This window comes from Podarcis erhardii (assembly GCF_964252035.2).
Source record: "Podarcis erhardii genome assembly, chromosome: W".
Lineage (NCBI taxonomy): Eukaryota > Metazoa > Chordata > Lepidosauria > Squamata > Lacertidae > Podarcis > Podarcis erhardii.
The window spans coordinates 12744628-12764501 of NC_138506.1; the positions used below are offsets into that span (position 1 = coordinate 12744628).

A 19874-nucleotide genomic window follows, 5' to 3' on the forward strand; every position below is an offset into this window, starting at 1 on the left:
GTATCTCTGGGAACAGAGGGCATCGAACTGAGCAGGCAATAAGAATGCTCAGCCAGGTGGGAGCCGGAGGTCTCTGTGGTTGTGCCCAGGGATTCGTTGGGCGAACTTTTCTTCTCCATTCTGTGGACACGAAGGCAAGTCTTCTGACCACTGTACCAGCTGGTTTCAAAGGCTGTTTTTTATGAAAGCTTGAAAAACAAAGAAAGCACAATATACAGAAATCAGTGTCAGATATCAAGCATTTTGAAAACATAAAAATGACAAGAAACAGAAAACAAAAAGACTTCTGATTGTTCGTCTATCAGGTTTAAAAACTTATGCAAAACTCTTACTTCATATTAACATCCAATTCTTCTACTTTCCATACTCCCCCCCGCCCCAGTCTTCGAACCCAGATTACCACAAATTCATGTTCCTTTTTGTGCAAAAATGGGTTTCCCATCATTCATAAATGTGAACAGTGATTTTCTGTAATTAAGCTGTCAACTTTGCTATCTCAGCCAAATCCATTGATTTTCTATTATTCAGAAAACCGCAACCAACAGCACAGTTTTATAAACTGACCATTCAGTCAACACTCCTGAGACATTAAAAAAAATCACCCCAAAGGCAGCTGAATTGTCAAAACCAGTCTTACTTATACTCCCTGCCATCTATCTCATCCAAATTGCAATGGCAGAAACACACGCAGCCTCCTGGTGTTAAATATCAACAATATGTATGGAATAGGAAAAAGCTTCCTTCTATGTTAGCTTTGTTCTTTGTTGCAAAGTAATTCCCAAGAATAAGCCCAGAGTAGGTAGGCCTTTTTACTCCTGGGGAAATCACTGGCAATTTCATGCCAAATGCAGCAGAGGGGAGAGGCACAGGAGCTGCTATGAAACAGACGATCCTCAAATCACAGCTGTTTGATACAGGGATGGAATCAATCCTTTTGCTTCAGTAAAAACCTCAAGGGTCGTAGGTTGTGGTTAAATGAACTGGATGGTGTTACCAAGGATCTCAAAACGAAACACTGCTTTGAAAACTGTTGAATGATCTTTACCTATCCTGGGAACAGTACACCGCAGTGGTGGGCAGTTCCACAGACCCTCCTCCTCTGCTCAAAATTCATACAGATCCATCTTTGCACAGGGAAGATCCAGACAAAAGGAGTCTGTTTTCACAGTACCCGCGGAGGGGTTTACACGGCTCCATACTCTTGCCTCCCCCGTCCCCCGATCACTGTTTCACTCCGGAAGGTGTCTCAGACCTGGGTGGAGCAGCCACAAATGACAGGCAAAGAGACAAGGTCCTGCCCAGATTCAGGCTTCCTCATGATCGTGTGGAATCTGTACACGTTTCTGTTGGCACTTCCACTAGTGATTTATCTGTACAGTATCGGACTTCATTTCAGCCAAACACATCCTTCCTCTTCCCCCGACAGCATACTAGAGTTCATATGGATTTCAAAGCATGCTTTGAGAACTTGTATGCTTAGCTTTAAACTCCACAAAATTAGCCTATGGCTACGATGCTATTTATCAAAGTCTGTGTCCATTAAAATATGTTCAGATACAAGTATTCTTTCCCACTTGTTATACAATTATTATTTTTAAAATTGCATTTAACTATTTACTATTTAAACAGCTTATACACCACTTTACTATAATCATCTCTGAAGAGACATACGAGAAATACATTGCAGAAAAAGTTAACATTGATGACATCAGACTTCTGTTAAAAAGACCTGCTGGAATAAAAAAAAAGGATTTGGTAGGTGCTGGGTGCTCTGCCTGATGCTCTCAACTGACAAGATGTAGGTGTGGTTGAATCAAATGGGAACAGTGACCACAGTGCTATCAAATTCAACATACACAGTATGGAAGTGGACAATTGCTAAGGAAATCCAGAACAGTCACATTTGACTTTAAAAGAGGAGACTTCCTCAAAATGAGGGATTGGGTAAAAAGGCAGTTGAAGGGGGAAAGTCAAGGATGGTGAGCCCTTCTGTGCTCCAGAGGGCCTGGGTGGCCTCATTCCCCTCTTGTTCTGAGCCCTGCAGAGGGAGGCAAACATGTCCTTCCTGGGGGCTGGTCCCTCCTCGCCCTGTTCCTGGAGGGCAGCAGGAGGAGGGGGCTGCTGCAGCTGCCTCCTTTGGGGGCATGGCTCACCTTGCCTGCTCCTGCCCTCCTCCAACACAGACAACCTTACCTGTCTCAGCCATCCATGCAGACTGTTTAGGGGGGCTTGAGAGTGTGTGAGCAGACTTTGTGATGGGAGGAGACAGGCCTTGCAGAGGAGGAATGCTGGGGGCAGGCATTCAAACTCAGCCCTGAAGCTCACTGGGTGGCTGAACGTGGGGGGCGACCTAATCTTACTCAGAGCAGACCCATAGACATTACTGGACACAGAGATAGTTTGGTGTAGTGGTTAGACTGTCAGACTGACAACTTCCGGCTGCTGCGGAAGGAATGTCGGTGTGCTAAGTGTCACTTGCGACACGGAGCCAGCAGAGAGGCTTTGAGGGCAGCGCCAGAGCTCAGCACCCCCCAAGAAAACCCTCACAGGAGTGTGGGGACCCAAGGGTTCCAGCAGAGCGAAAATTCTCACCCCCCGAGCCCCCCCGGCTGTTTAGCACACAGGAGGAAAGGGGAAGAGGCTTGATGAATGCTCCAGGCAACATCGCAACCTCCTGCCGAAGCTACGATCCGTCAGCAGAAGCAGCAGACCTTCCTAATTAGAGGTAAAAGCCAATAAAAAAATTTAAAGGTGCAATTAGACCATAAAACTTCAATTTGGCTAAACGGAAACAAAAGAGGAAGTCAGTTTCTGATCTTTGCATACAGGCTCTGCAAGGGAACATTTTTGTGAATGGGACTCAGACCTTGTTTATTGCTATGGAGAATTGCTACAGCTAACTTTGACTGGAAGGATGGTTACATTCAAATGGTTTGCAACTTTAACTGTATCCAGTTACCCAGTGAGATATAAGTGAAAATCTACACAGCTGGAGGTTTAAACAACTTTATAAAAAAATTTGGAAGAGCTAAAGAAGAAAGGGGGAAGTAAAGACAGGAAGCCTGCAGGGAACTCTTGCACATTTGGGGGGGCAACCTCCAAAATAAAAGTGCCAAGGATTTCACCTATTGATACCTGCTGGGTTAGGCAAAAGGAAAAAACATTGAGGGTTTTAGCAAAAGATTCCCACACATTTATTGGTGTGGAACCACCGCTATTATGAGCGGAATCGAAGAGGGGCAAAATATCATGGAATTTATATTAAGGCAGGAAATGAGACACAGGAGCAAATTATCAGGGGTTGCTTCTAGCTGCTTTTCCTTTCTAAGCTGTTCAGCTTGAAATGAGAGTGATTTTATTTGGCCCCACGTCACTGGTCCATTACGATTTCCCCGCTTGCGAGTCCTGGGGGGGCTGGGCGCCACATCCTGGGCGATCTGGAGTTGACAGTCGAACTGCGGTATCGGATTCGGCAGGGCCTGTTGCCATGCCATGGTAGAGGCGGACGCAGCGTGCGGGAACCCAGCGAGCACCCTGTGGAGTAGAAACTGCAGCATAACCCTTTCCCCAGGTGATCAGTTTTACTGGTTCACTCCATTCGTTGGAGGGTAATATTTTATAACGGACCAGCGGGGCTGGAAGTATCTCTTTTTGCTGGAAATGTTTTTGGAGGCGAGTATAGGGTTGATGATCCTGTATGGAGACATTCAAATGATTGAGAGTAAAGAGAACACTAGCCAACCAGCCTTCCTTTTCTGAAAGTGAGGCTGGTACTCCAGCCTTTTTTTCCTGTCGAATTAAGGCAGTTTTTAAGGTGTGGTTGGCACGTTCAACAATAGCTTGGCCTTGGGAATTGTAAGGGATGCCAAATAAATGGTGAATATTCCAAGTTTTCCAGTTGAGGGGGAGTGCAAGCTTACTCATTAAAGTGAATGGTAGCCAAGTGAGGATTAACAATTAAGATCCACCCTCTATTGTGTGGGCAGGTAATCCCTCCCCTTACCTGGCCTGGTTTCCCTGGCAACACTTCCCCCAGGTGGGATTGGACAACTCGCTGGGGTAGGCGGGGACCTCCAGGTATCCCACCTGAGGGAAGGCAAAGCCTATGCTGATGGGGCCACTCCAGATCCAGGGCTGCACGCGTCCATGCAAAAGGCGCCCCCCGTTTTAAGTGGGGAGCGGTCATTGTTGTAATAGGTCTCTGCCCCACAGATTGAGGTGGATTTTCAGCACACAGGGCTGGATGTATGCAATGGTCTCTGAGCGATCAGGCAGAGAAACAGGCAACCACCGTATGCTTTTGGAAGAGGTTTGAGGTCCACCCACACCCCAAACTGCAGAGGCAGACTCAAGGGGCCACGTGGGGTCCCAACAATTACTGGATATGACAGAAATGTCTGCGCCCGTGTCAATCAAGCCTTCCAGAACTTTGCCATTGATTTTATACTTACGAAGAAGTTTCTGTTCACCAATCCTCTGGATTACAGCTAATAGCTGTGGAGAGATGGGAGAGAGCTGGTGCAAATTAGTATCCATAATAGAAGCAGTAGGATGAGAAGGGAGCACTACCAAATGCGCCCAAGACTCACCCTTTTTTAACTGCATGGGCATATGGCTCCAAAATGGAACCATGATTGTGCCCACATAGTCAGGATCCAGGACTCCTGGAATAACCAGGATTCCTTCTTTGGCCGCAGAGAATTTGGGTAAAATTAAACCTGCAACCTTAGGTGGTAGTGGGCCCGCCAATTGGGTGGGCATGAGCACAATTTCACCAGGTAAAACAGCGTCTTTGGTTTCCTGATTGATTAAATCAATAGTGAAATCAGAGGGTGTATCCTTAAAAATTTTTTCAATGGTGGAAACTAACGGCGGAGGGCTCTCTATTTGTCCTGGCCCGAGAGCTGGGCCCCTATGGAGTTTCCCGAACTCCTGCACTGATTTGCCCAATGATAGCCTTTTCCGCATTTTGGGCATTTTTTGGAAGGTTTAGCCTTATTGGCATCACCATTCCTGTTTGCTCCCCCGCCAGGGGCTTTGCATTGTTTAGCAAAATGACCTGGGCGTTTACAATTGAAGCAATTGCCCGTGGGCTTATTGCCAGCCTGGATGGCACCGGCAAGCAAAGACATCGCGTGGCTCTGGCTGCCAACATCTGCACAGGTTTGAATCATATCGGCCAGGTCATATTTGGGGCGATGTATGATTGACTGCAAAGCCTTTTTGCAATCAGTGTTTGCATTTTCAAAGGCCAATTTTTTCATCAATTCATTTTGAGCTGTAGGGTCATCAATCTGCCTGGTGATTGATTCTTTTAATCTATCTATAAATTGATGGTAAGGCTCCGAATGTTGTTGCTTAATATTAACGAAGGAGCTCAGCGGTTGCCTTGAGACAGGGACTTTCCGAAAGGCGCGTTGTACACAGGTCGCGGTGCGACTGAAATGTAAAGGTGTCAATTGCGCCTGGGCTGGTATATTATCATACAGACCAGCGCCCAAGACTTGGTCAGCTGAATGCCGTGGATCAGCCAGGGCTGCAGCGCTATGCTTAAATTCACTTTCAAAAACCACATACTGAGCAGGAGATAAAAGCATGTGCATCAAATCCTTCCAATCTTGAGGTAGCATTGTGTAACCATTTGCGATCCCCTCCAGCATCCCTAGCACATAAGAAGATTTGAGGCCAGAATCAGTAATGGCTTTCCTTAATTCTCTCAGAACAGAATAAGGAAGTGCCTCATACATTATCTGTTGTTGTGCTGTGCCGGGGTTTGCATAGGAGATAGGGAAAGCAGATGGCATTTCCCCAGCCCATCCAGCCTCCTCCTCTAAGGAGAGGTGCCCTTGTCGCCTAGCTTGAGAAAGCGCGGCACGCACAGCTCCGGTGGAATTATCTTTGTATAAGTTCAATTTTTTTTCAGACAGATTCACACCCAGGTACTTAACCTTTTTCACAAAATCTAGGCCCATCTTTTCTTGTAATAGTTTTTTCATCATTATCCAGATTTTTCTCTAATACTTTGGTTTTACTCTAATTTAACTTAAATCCCGCTACCTGCCCGAATTCCTGTATCAACTCCAGTGCTTTTACTGCACTGGAGTTTGGGTTCTGTAATGTCAATATTAAATCATCAGCAAAGACTTTTAATTTATATTGTTTGGATCCTACTGTAATACCTTTAATTTGTTTGTCTTTTCTAATCATACTTAGCAAGACCTCTAGGACCGAAACAGACAGCAGAGGGGAAAGTGGGCACACTTGCCTGGTTCCCTTCTCAATTCTAATTTCCTCCGATACCACATTATTTACAATAATTTTAGCTTTTTGTTCATGATAGATCGCCTTAATACCATTTAAAAAATCTTGACCAACTCCCATACTTTCTAAATTATGTAACATAAAACTCCAAGATACATTGTCAAAGGCTTTCTCTGCATCAATAAACATTAGTTTATTAGTCCTCTTCTGTTTCAGTGTATCTGAAGAAGTGTGCATGCACACGAAAGCTCATACCTAGAACTAACTCAGTTGGTCTTTAAGGTGCTACTGGAAGGAATTTTTTTATTTTTTATTTTTATTTTGTTTTGACCATGGCAGACCAACACGGCTACCTATCTATGCCCGAAATAAGTCTGCCCACCGACGTTGCTATGTGATTTCAGGGTGAATGGGACAAAAATACCTCGGGATACGTGGTTTGCCAGCGCATGCCCGAAATAAGTCCGCCCATATCTCCCCTACTTTGTTTCAGGGTGAGTGGTACAAAAATACTTCAGGATATGTGGTTTGCCAGCGCATGCCCGAAATAAGTCTGCCCACATCTCCCCTATTATTTACTGTTGGTGCTGCCATTTCGCAAAGTAGGCAGCAATAATTTTATTGGGTGGCAGAGGAGGAGAAAGACACTGAGACCGAAGGCGCATGAGACCAGGAATGCATTGGATAAAGCAGCATAGCAAAATTAATATACATATTATGACAATAACATATTGAAAAAGATTACGAAGCCAATTCAGATTTGGCAACCAGCCAGTGAGCCACTGGGCGAACGAATCCCAGAGGCCAGAAAATCCAATGTCCTGTTTAATGTGGTGTGTAAGATTTTGCAAATGAGATATTTGCTTTTGAATAGCTTTGGAATTATCAGTAATATTGAAACAACACATGTCATTTACTTGTTCACAACCATAATGATGAAGCATTAGCAAATAGTCAATAGCAGCACGATTTTGTAAAAGTCCATGATGTAGTTCACTCTGTTCTTTATTCAAAAGGTGAAGAGCTTATGAAGTAAAGTTCAAGGCTTTTGCTGCGGAGCAAGCTAAAGAGTTAATATTCCTGCTATTCCGTACAGCCAATCCAGGGACTCCTAAGAGAGAGACAGCTAGAGAAATATATTCAGATCTACTGGGAAGAGAGACAAAGTCGTCACAATCATTAGTCAATTCCACAGAGCGGCGATATCGAGAGCGGGACAAATGATGCTTTTTGGGTAAAATGATGGACAAACGGCTTAAGCAGCAGGGCGTGCCATGGCTGATGTTTGCTGGAATATAATTGAATGTATAGCCTGGGCACGACCAGAACCAGCCTTCAGGCAGCTCTGTATATTTATATACATAGGAAATATTTACATAATTAGAGCAGTTAAAATTATCCTTGCCCATTTTCACACAGTTGGTTTTTGTGCAATTGACCATACAGGCGCAAGTGACATTAAAAGAAGCCACGTATGGGGTCAACAAATCAATGGCCAAAGGTGGGCGTCGGCGCACTTGGGTACCCCAGTTATGGTAACCGGAATAACCAAGGGCGCGGAGAGAATCATTTTGGGGTAGGGATGAGTAAAACCAGGTATCATTTTGCACGTCAAGAGGGTCGTGGCAAACAGGGATAAGGCAAGAGCCAAGGATTTCACCTATTGATACCTGCTGGGTTAGGCAAAAGGAAAAAACATTGAGGGTTTTAGCAAAAGATTCCCACACATTTATTGGTGTGGAACCACCGCTATTATGAGCGGAATCGAAGAGGGGCAAAATATCATGGAATTTATATTAAGGCAGGAAATGAGACACAGGAGCAAATTATCAGGGGTTGCTTCTAGCTGCTTTTCCTTTCTAAGCTGTTCAGCTTGAAATGAGAGTGATTTTATTTGGCCCCACGTCACTGGTCCATTACGATTTCCCCGCTTGCGAGTCCTGGGGGGGCTGGGCGCCACATCCTGGGCGATCTGGAGTTGACAGTCGAACTGCGGTATCGGATTCGGCAGGGCCTGTTGCCATGCCATGGTAGAGGCGGACGCAGCGTGCGGGAACCCAGCGAGCACCCTGTGGAGTAGAAACTGCAGCATAACCCTTTCCCCAGGTGATCAGTTTTACTGGTTCACTCCATTCGTTGGAGGGTAATATTTTATAACGGACCAGCGGGGCTGGAAGTATCTCTTTTTGCTGGAAATGTTTTTGGAGGCGAGTATAGGGTTGATGATCCTGTATGGAGACATTCAAATGATTGAGAGTAAAGAGAACACTAGCCAACCAGCCTTCCTTTTCTGAAAGTGAGGCTGGTACTCCAGCCTTTTTTTCCTGTCGAATTAAGGCAGTTTTTAAGGTGTGGTTGGCACGTTCAACAATAGCTTGGCCTTGGGAATTGTAAGGGATGCCAAATAAATGGTGAATATTCCAAGTTTTCCAGTTGAGGGGGAGTGCAAGCTTACTCATTAAAGTGAATGGTAGCCAAGTGAGGATTAACAATTAAGATCCACCCTCTATTGTGTGGGCAGGTAATCCCTCCCCTTACCTGGCCTGGTTTCCCTGGCAACACTTCCCCCAGGTGGGATTGGACAACTCGCTGGGGTAGGCGGGGACCTCCAGGTATCCCACCTGAGGGAAGGCAAAGCCTATGCTGATGGGGCCACTCCAGATCCAGGGCTGCACGCGTCCATGCAAAAGGCGCCCCCCGTTTTAAGTGGGGAGCGGTCATTGTTGTAATAGGTCTCTGCCCCACAGATTGAGGTGGATTTTCAGCACACAGGGCTGGATGTATGCAATGGTCTCTGAGCGATCAGGCAGAGAAACAGGCAACCACCGTATGCTTTTGGAAGAGGTTTGAGGTCCACCCACACCCCAAACTGCAGAGGCAGACTCAAGGGGCCACGTGGGGTCCCAACAATTACTGGATATGACAGAAATGTCTGCGCCCGTGTCAATCAAGCCTTCCAGAACTTTGCCATTGATTTTATACTTACGAAGAAGTTTCTGTTCACCAATCCTCTGGATTACAGCTAATAGCTGTGGAGAGATGGGAGAGAGCTGGTGCAAATTAGTATCCATAATAGAAGCAGTAGGATGAGAAGGGAGCACTACCAAATGCGCCCAAGACTCACCCTTTTTTAACTGCATGGGCATATGGCTCCAAAATGGAACCATGATTGTGCCCACATAGTCAGGATCCAGGACTCCTGGAATAACCAGGATTCCTTCTTTGGCCGCAGAGAATTTGGGTAAAATTAAACCTGCAACCTTAGGTGGTAGTGGGCCCGCCAATTGGGTGGGCATGAGCACAATTTCACCAGGTAAAACAGCGTCTTTGGTTTCCTGATTGATTAAATCAATAGTGAAATCAGAGGGTGTATCCTTAAAAATTTTTTCAATGGTGGAAACTAACGGCGGAGGGCTCTCTATTTGTCCTGGCCCGAGAGCTGGGCCCCTATGGAGTTTCCCGAACTCCTGCACTGATTTGCCCAATGATAGCCTTTTCCGCATTTTGGGCATTTTTTGGAAGGTTTAGCCTTATTGGCATCACCATTCCTGTTTGCTCCCCCGCCAGGGGCTTTGCATTGTTTAGCAAAATGACCTGGGCGTTTACAATTGAAGCAATTGCCCGTGGGCTTATTGCCAGCCTGGATGGCACCGGCAAGCAAAGACATCGCGTGGCTCTGGCTGCCAACATCTGCACAGGTTTGAATCATATCGGCCAGGTCATATTTGGGGCGATGTATGATTGACTGCAAAGCCTTTTTGCAATCAGTGTTTGCATTTTCAAAGGCCAATTTTTTCATCAATTCATTTTGAGCTGTAGGGTCATCAATCTGCCTGGTGATTGATTCTTTTAATCTATCTATAAATTGATGGTAAGGCTCCGAATGTTGTTGCTTAATATTAACGAAGGAGCTCAGCGGTTGCCTTGAGACAGGGACTTTCCGAAAGGCGCGTTGTACACAGGTCGCGGTGCGACTGAAATGTAAAGGTGTCAATTGCGCCTGGGCTGGTATATTATCATACAGACCAGCGCCCAAGACTTGGTCAGCTGAATGCCGTGGATCAGCCAGGGCTGCAGCGCTATGCTTAAATTCACTTTCAAAAACCACATACTGAGCAGGAGATAAAAGCATGTGCATCAAATCCTTCCAATCTTGAGGTAGCATTGTGTAACCATTTGCGATCCCCTCCAGCATCCCTAGCACATAAGAAGATTTGAGGCCAGAATCAGTAATGGCTTTCCTTAATTCTCTCAGAACAGAATAAGGAAGTGCCTCATACATTATCTGTTGTTGTGCTGTGCCGGGGTTTGCATAGGAGATAGGGAAAGCAGATGGCATTTCCCCAGCCCATCCAGCCTCCTCCTCTAAGGAGAGGTGCCCTTGTCGCCTAGCTTGAGAAAGCGCGGCACGCACAGCTCCGGTGGAATTATCTTTGTATAAGTTCAATTTTTTTTCAGACAGATTCACACCCAGGTACTTAACCTTTTTCACAAAATCTAGGCCCATCTTTTCTTGTAATAGTTTTTTCATCATTATCCAGATTTTTCTCTAATACTTTGGTTTTACTCTAATTTAACTTAAATCCCGCTACCTGCCCGAATTCCTGTATCAACTCCAGTGCTTTTACTGCACTGGAGTTTGGGTTCTGTAATGTCAATATTAAATCATCAGCAAAGACTTTTAATTTATATTGTTTGGATCCTACTGTAATACCTTTAATTTGTTTGTCTTTTCTAATCATACTTAGCAAGACCTCTAGGACCGAAACAGACAGCAGAGGGGAAAGTGGGCACACTTGCCTGGTTCCCTTCTCAATTCTAATTTCCTCCGATACCACATTATTTACAATAATTTTAGCTTTTTGTTCATGATAGATCGCCTTAATACCATTTAAAAAATCTTGACCAACTCCCATACTTTCTAAATTATGTAACATAAAACTCCAAGATACATTGTCAAAGGCTTTCTCTGCATCAATAAACATTAGTTTATTAGTCCTCTTCTGTTTCAGTGTATCTGAAGAAGTGTGCATGCACACGAAAGCTCATACCTAGAACTAACTCAGTTGGTCTTTAAGGTGCTACTGGAAGGAATTTTTTTATTTTTTATTTTTATTTTGTTTTGACCATGGCAGACCAACACGGCTACCTATCTATGCCCGAAATAAGTCTGCCCACCGACGTTGCTATGTGATTTCAGGGTGAATGGGACAAAAATACCTCGGGATACGTGGTTTGCCAGCGCATGCCCGAAATAAGTCCGCCCATATCTCCCCTACTTTGTTTCAGGGTGAGTGGTACAAAAATACTTCAGGATATGTGGTTTGCCAGCGCATGCCCGAAATAAGTCTGCCCACATCTCCCCTATTATTTACTGTTGGTGCTGCCATTTCGCAAAGTAGGCAGCAATAATTTTATTGGGTGGCAGAGGAGGAGAAAGACACTGAGACCGAAGGCGCATGAGACCAGGAATGCATTGGATAAAGCAGCATAGCAAAATTAATATACATATTATGACAATAACATATTGAAAAAGATTACGAAGCCAATTCAGATTTGGCAACCAGCCAGTGAGCCACTGGGCGAACGAATCCCAGAGGCCAGAAAATCCAATGTCCTGTTTAATGTGGTGTGTAAGATTTTGCAAATGAGATATTTGCTTTTGAATAGCTTTGGAATTATCAGTAATATTGAAACAACACATGTCATTTACTTGTTCACAACCATAATGATGAAGCATTAGCAAATAGTCAATAGCAGCACGATTTTGTAAAAGTCCATGATGTAGTTCACTCTGTTCTTTATTCAAAAGGTGAAGAGCTTATGAAGTAAAGTTCAAGGCTTTTGCTGCGGAGCAAGCTAAAGAGTTAATATTCCTGCTATTCCGTACAGCCAATCCAGGGACTCCTAAGAGAGAGACAGCTAGAGAAATATATTCAGATCTACTGGGAAGAGAGACAAAGTCGTCACAATCATTAGTCAATTCCACAGAGCGGCGATATCGAGAGCGGGACAAATGATGCTTTTTGGGTAAAATGATGGACAAACGGCTTAAGCAGCAGGGCGTGCCATGGCTGATGTTTGCTGGAATATAATTGAATGTATAGCCTGGGCACGACCAGAACCAGCCTTCAGGCAGCTCTGTATATTTATATACATAGGAAATATTTACATAATTAGAGCAGTTAAAATTATCCTTGCCCATTTTCACACAGTTGGTTTTTGTGCAATTGACCATACAGGCGCAAGTGACATTAAAAGAAGCCACGTATGGGGTCAACAAATCAATGGCCAAAGGTGGGCGTCGGCGCACTTGGGTACCCCAGTTATGGTAACCGGAATAACCAAGGGCGCGGAGAGAATCATTTTGGGGTAGGGATGAGTAAAACCAGGTATCATTTTGCACGTCAAGAGGGTCGTGGCAAACAGGGATAAGGCAAGAGCCAAGGATTTCACCTATTGATACCTGCTGGGTTAGGCAAAAGGAAAAAACATTGAGGGTTTTAGCAAAAGATTCCCACACATTTATTGGTGTGGAACCACCGCTATTATGAGCGGAATCGAAGAGGGGCAAAATATCATGGAATTTATATTAAGGCAGGAAATGAGACACAGGAGCAAATTATCAGGGGTTGCTTCTAGCTGCTTTTCCTTTCTAAGCTGTTCAGCTTGAAATGAGAGTGATTTTATTTGGCCCCACGTCACTGGTCCATTACGATTTCCCCGCTTGCGAGTCCTGGGGGGGCTGGGCGCCACATCCTGGGCGATCTGGAGTTGACAGTCGAACTGCGGTATCGGATTCGGCAGGGCCTGTTGCCATGCCATGGTAGAGGCGGACGCAGCGTGCGGGAACCCAGCGAGCACCCTGTGGAGTAGAAACTGCAGCATAACCCTTTCCCCAGGTGATCAGTTTTACTGGTTCACTCCATTCGTTGGAGGGTAATATTTTATAACGGACCAGCGGGGCTGGAAGTATCTCTTTTTGCTGGAAATGTTTTTGGAGGCGAGTATAGGGTTGATGATCCTGTATGGAGACATTCAAATGATTGAGAGTAAAGAGAACACTAGCCAACCAGCCTTCCTTTTCTGAAAGTGAGGCTGGTACTCCAGCCTTTTTTTCCTGTCGAATTAAGGCAGTTTTTAAGGTGTGGTTGGCACGTTCAACAATAGCTTGGCCTTGGGAATTGTAAGGGATGCCAAATAAATGGTGAATATTCCAAGTTTTCCAGTTGAGGGGGAGTGCAAGCTTACTCATTAAAGTGAATGGTAGCCAAGTGAGGATTAACAATTAAGATCCACCCTCTATTGTGTGGGCAGGTAATCCCTCCCCTTACCTGGCCTGGTTTCCCTGGCAACACTTCCCCCAGGTGGGATTGGACAACTCGCTGGGGTAGGCGGGGACCTCCAGGTATCCCACCTGAGGGAAGGCAAAGCCTATGCTGATGGGGCCACTCCAGATCCAGGGCTGCACGCGTCCATGCAAAAGGCGCCCCCCGTTTTAAGTGGGGAGCGGTCATTGTTGTAATAGGTCTCTGCCCCACAGATTGAGGTGGATTTTCAGCACACAGGGCTGGATGTATGCAATGGTCTCTGAGCGATCAGGCAGAGAAACAGGCAACCACCGTATGCTTTTGGAAGAGGTTTGAGGTCCACCCACACCCCAAACTGCAGAGGCAGACTCAAGGGGCCACGTGGGGTCCCAACAATTACTGGATATGACAGAAATGTCTGCGCCCGTGTCAATCAAGCCTTCCAGAACTTTGCCATTGATTTTATACTTACGAAGAAGTTTCTGTTCACCAATCCTCTGGATTACAGCTAATAGCTGTGGAGAGATGGGAGAGAGCTGGTGCAAATTAGTATCCATAATAGAAGCAGTAGGATGAGAAGGGAGCACTACCAAATGCGCCCAAGACTCACCCTTTTTTAACTGCATGGGCATATGGCTCCAAAATGGAACCATGATTGTGCCCACATAGTCAGGATCCAGGACTCCTGGAATAACCAGGATTCCTTCTTTGGCCGCAGAGAATTTGGGTAAAATTAAACCTGCAACCTTAGGTGGTAGTGGGCCCGCCAATTGGGTGGGCATGAGCACAATTTCACCAGGTAAAACAGCGTCTTTGGTTTCCTGATTGATTAAATCAATAGTGAAATCAGAGGGTGTATCCTTAAAAATTTTTTCAATGGTGGAAACTAACGGCGGAGGGCTCTCTATTTGTCCTGGCCCGAGAGCTGGGCCCCTATGGAGTTTCCCGAACTCCTGCACTGATTTGCCCAATGATAGCCTTTTCCGCATTTTGGGCATTTTTTGGAAGGTTTAGCCTTATTGGCATCACCATTCCTGTTTGCTCCCCCGCCAGGGGCTTTGCATTGTTTAGCAAAATGACCTGGGTGTTTACAATTGAAGCAATTGCCCGTGGGCTTATTGCCAGCCTGGATGGCACCGGCAAGCAAAGACATCGCGTGGCTCTGGCTGCCAACATCTGCACAGGTTTGAATCATATCGGCCAGGTCATATTTGGGGCGATGTATGATTGACTGCAAAGCCTTTTTGCAATCAGTGTTTGCATTTTCAAAGGCCAATTTTTTCATCAATTCATTTTGAGCTGTAGGGTCATCAATCTGCCTGGTGATTGATTCTTTTAATCTATCTATAAATTGATGGTAAGGCTCCGAATGTTGTTGCTTAATATTAACGAAGGAGCTCAGCGGTTGCCTTGAGACAGGGACTTTCCGAAAGGCGCGTTGTACACAGGTCGCGGTGCGACTGAAATGTAAAGGTGTCAATTGCGCCTGGGCTGGTATATTATCATACAGACCAGCGCCCAAGACTTGGTCAGCTGAATGCCGTGGATCAGCCAGGGCTGCAGCGCTATGCTTAAATTCACTTTCAAAAACCACATACTGAGCAGGAGATAAAAGCATGTGCATCAAATCCTTCCAATCTTGAGGTAGCATTGTGTAACCATTTGCGATCCCCTCCAGCATCCCTAGCACATAAGAAGATTTGAGGCCAGAATCAGTAATGGCTTTCCTTAATTCTCTCAGAACAGAATAAGGAAGTGCCTCATACATTATCTGTTGTTGTGCTGTGCCGGGGTTTGCATAGGAGATAGGGAAAGCAGATGGCATTTCCCCAGCCCATCCAGCCTCCTCCTCTAAGGAGAGGTGCCCTTGTCGCCTAGCTTGAGAAAGCGCGGCACGCACAGCTCCGGTGGAATTATCTTTGTATAAGTTCAATTTTTTTTCAGACAGATTCACACCCAGGTACTTAACCTTTTTCACAAAATCTAGGCCCATCTTTTCTTGTAATAGTTTTTTCATCATTATCCAGATTTTTCTCTAATACTTTGGTTTTACTCTAATTTAACTTAAATCCCGCTACCTGCCCGAATTCCTGTATCAACTCCAGTGCTTTTACTGCACTGGAGTTTGGGTTCTGTAATGTCAATATTAAATCATCAGCAAAGACTTTTAATTTATATTGTTTGGATCCTACTGTAATACCTTTAATTTGTTTGTCTTTTCTAATCATACTTAGCAAGACCTCTAGGACCGAAACAGACAGCAGAGGGGAAAGTGGGCACACTTGCCTGGTTCCCTTCTCAATTCTAATTTCCTCCGATACCACATTATTTACAATAATTTTAGCTTTTTGTTCATGATAGATCGCCTTAATACCATTTAAAAAATCTTGACCAACTCCCATACTTTCTAAATTATGTAACATAAAACTCCAAGATACATTGTCAAAGGCTTTCTCTGCATCAATAAACATTAGTATTGCTTTACAGTTCTTTCTTGCTTCCAGCTTTTCCAAAATATCAACAACATTCCTAATATTGTCTTTCATATGTCTTCCAGGCAAAAATCCTGCCTCGTCCTTATGAATATGTTCAGATAGAACCTTCTTTAGCCTGTTAGCCAGTATATTCGCAAAGATTTTATAATCCACGTTAAGTAGGGACATTGGTCTGTAGTTCTTAATATTAGATCTATCTTGATCTTGTTTTGGAATCAGAGTAATATAAGCTTCCTTCCAGGTTTCAGGTGCTTTGCCCCCTCAGAATATTATTGCATACTTCTACCAATGGTTGAATAAGCCAATCTTTCAGTGATTTATAATATTTTGCTGATAGACCATCTGGTCCCGGAGTCTTGCCAAGTTGCATTCAGTTTATTGCATTTTCCACTTCCTGTCTTGTGATCAGTCCCTTTAGTAGGATCTTTTTATCCTCTGGAATCTTCTGCAAGCCATTAGATTTAATGAACTGCTCAATCTTAACCTGATCCTCCTTATCTTTTTTATACAGTTGTTTGTAGTATTTATGAAAACATTTTCTTATGTCCACAGGGTTCTCCACAGATTTTCCTTCTGTTACAATATTTGTGATGGTACTTTGCTTCTGCCTCTTTTTTAGTTGCCAGGCTAAAAGTTTCCCACATTTATTTGCAGATTCAAAGTTCGTTTGTCTCATCCTTCTTAATTTCCATTCTATTTCTTGGTTTATAATCTGTGAATATTGAATCTGAAGGGCTTTAATTTCCTTTTGTATTTGCAAATTCTTTGGGTTTCCTCTAAGCTTCTTTTCTTTGTCTTTTAGTTGTTCCAAAATTTTATCTTTTTTCTCATTCTGTGTCTTTTTCCTAATTGAATTTTGTTGAATGAGGAGTCCTCTCATTACTGTTTTGCTGGCATCCCAAATAACCCTTGTTTCCATTCCCTGGTTCATGTTAAGTTCAAAATAATCCTTTAGGGCTTTTGGGGCTTTATTTACAATTGGAGTGCTCCTCAGCAAATCATCATTCATTCTCCAACTGAAGGAACCCTGCAAGAACATTTTCAGTTCCACAAAAACTGCATTATGGTCAGAGCAAGTTTTAGGGCAAATTTCAGTTTTTAATACTTTAGGAACCAAGTCTCTGGATATCCATAGGTAGTCGATTCTCAAAAATGATTGGTTTGTGTCAGGGAACTGCCATCGGTTCAGGAGGGAGAGAGGAAAAGCCGAATGGATTATAGAGAGCCTCCAGGGATCGTGGGAAGCAGCTCCTCTTCAACGGAGGAGAGTAAACACGCCTCCAGTGGAGAGGAGCTGTAGGAGTCGGAAGAGGTGAGACGGTGCCAGGACAGCTTGCCTGGGCAAAGCGGGGAGAAGGGGGTCCTCCGTTACCCACGCCCTCCTTGTGCAGAAAGCATCCGCGCAGAGAAGGGAGGCGCAAACTGGGCGTCAAGAAGCTGCTTTGCTGGGGAAAGTTTAGGAACCGCCCACTCACGGATTCTGCCAGCAATTGAGTTAGCCATGGGAGAGGGGTGCTCCAGACAGATAAGGTTTATTTTGGCAGCAAAAGCAAGGTTTCACAGCCAAGCCAGGAGATATTTGCCTCCTTGCTCTCGAGCAACCCCTTGGAAACATTACAGCAATCCGTGAGTCCCTGATGTTGCTCGAGAGCCGCCGTGGGTAGGCAGCACGATGAACCAGACCAGAGCAGCTGGGGAGACAGATCAGGAGGCAATGGTGCGTGGGCTGATTGAGAGGAACCGAGACCTCAAAGAACATGTCGCTACACTGCCTGTAAGGCTGGAGGAGAGGCGAGCACAGGATGTGCAGGTCAGAACTACCCTGATCGGGAGGAAGGTCCCCGGGCTGGTGAATAAATTTGGAGGGAAACCCCAAGATTACAAGCCAAACCAATGGAAATTGATGGGGCCCGCGTGTGCGAAGTTTCAAACGCCAGTGAGCTCAGGAAAAAGGAGGGAAAGGAGTGGAAAACTGCTAAGAAGTGTGTCCTCTGTCAGCGCCCTGGACATTTTGCGAGGGTCTGTCCCCAACGAAAAGCCTGGCAAGGCATGATGGGGACAGCAGGCCACAAGGAAGAGGGGGAGAAGGGACCGGTGCAGGGAAACGAGAAAGCCTGGCTGCAGACCAACAGGGACAGCAGCCAGGCCAGCGACCAGTAGAAGAGCCCCAACCTGACCCTCCCAAGGCAGCTATAGCAGTTGAAGTGGTGCTACAACTCCCAAATGGGCACCCAGTTGAACTGAACGCTCTGCTGGATTCGGGTTCTTCGTGTAATTTCTTCAGTAGAGACTTCGCTATGGAGCACCAGCTACACCTGTTGCCACTAGATTCAGTTCCGATCTGTCCCTCTGCATTCCGATCCTTTGCCGGCACTCCGGTTCGACTTCTGGGCCCATAACCATGTGTTGGTGATATGCAGCGTTGCGTGCACAGCGGAAGGATGAGGAGTACGTGCCACATACTCTATATTGCTTTATTTACACTTCAAAGCTGGTATGTTACAGAAAAACATCTTGCCTCTGCCGGAGCAGAGAAAAGCATCCTCTCTCCTCTAAAGCACGGAGAGAACAACACACACTGAACTGCAAAGAACAATGAAAAACAGGAAACCAGTGTACGTCACATCCAGTCTCCCTTTCCCGTGGGAAAAACTCCAACAGCAATTGACTGTGGAATGTAAACATTGTCTTGTGACAAGCATTTCGCTGCACAGTGAAGAGAGCAGAAACCAACATCCTCCCCCTTTCTGTGAACATCACTGGGCAGCGTGTTCGTACAATATCAGTCCAAACCCAACTTCTGCACATAGGTACAGTGTTGATCCCTTGATATAATCTTGGACAATACATCAGCAGGAATTTCATCACCTGGCATATAGGACACCGTTACGAGTCCCTTTTGAATACGTTCCCTAGCATGTTGCAACTTCAATTGCAAGTGCTTCGTGCTTTGCTTACAACCTTCAGAATTCAGCAAAGCCAAACATGCTTTGTTGTCCTGGTAAACCTGGATTGGACATTTGACAGGAATTTTCATGTCTTTGCACAATTGTAACAACCATTCACAATCTTTAAGTGAATAAGACAATGCATTCAGTTCAGCTTCACAAGTACTTAAGCTAACTGTTGTTTGCTTCTTGCATGACCAATCAAATAGACCCTGATTGTACATGTAGCAAACTCCAGACGTACTTTTCCTGTCTGTAGTGTCACTTCCAAAACTTGCATCTGCAAATATCTCAAGACCACCAGACTTCTGATTGTTAAATCTCAGTCTGTAATGCATAGTGCCTTTCAAATACCGCGCTACGCGTTTCAGAGCTTTCCAATCCTTAACAGTAGGATTGTTGACTTGTCTGCTTAGCAAATTACAGCTAACAGCAATGTCTGGTCTTGAACATCTGGCAATGAAGTTTAGCTTGCCTAGCACACTTCTGTACAGTGTAGTGTCAGAAAATGCTTCTTCAGTGTCATCTACCTGATAACCTGTTGTCATCGGTGTGTCTACAGGGTTAGCATCCATCAGGTTTAGTTTGCTTAACACATCAGCAATTTTCCGTGACTGGTGTACTAGAATGTTACCATCTTGATCTCTCTCTATTTCCAGAGATAGGTAGTTGTTTACCTCACCAAGATCTTTCATGTCAAAGTGCTCTTTCAGTTGAGCTAGGGCGTTATTGTACATTGTGACATCCTTCCAAAAGAATAAAAGATCATCAACATAAAACAAACAATACAGTTTCTTTTGCCCCTCCTCTTTGACAAATACACATGGATCAGCTTTCCCTTGCTTAAAACCTAGAGAAAA

At 44.9% G+C, this 19874-nt stretch overlaps 2 long non-coding RNA genes across 2 annotated transcripts; both read right to left on the reverse strand.

The window, feature by feature from the left end:
* Nucleotides 1–6644: 6644 nt before the first annotated feature.
* On the reverse strand, nucleotides 6645–7953 carry LOC309333292. Its single transcript, XR_014152453.1, has 2 exons — nucleotides 6775–7953; nucleotides 6645–6685 (listed from the first exon to the last, which is right to left on the reverse strand). It is a non-coding gene; the product is annotated as an uncharacterized lncRNA (long non-coding RNA).
* Nucleotides 7954–11440: 3487 nt separating this feature from the next.
* On the reverse strand, nucleotides 11441–12748 carry LOC309333139. The gene is made up of 2 exons (XR_014152408.1): nucleotides 11571–12748; nucleotides 11441–11481 (listed from the first exon to the last, which is right to left on the reverse strand). It is a non-coding gene; the product is annotated as an uncharacterized lncRNA (long non-coding RNA).
* Between the last annotated feature and the right edge of the window lie 7126 nt (nucleotides 12749–19874).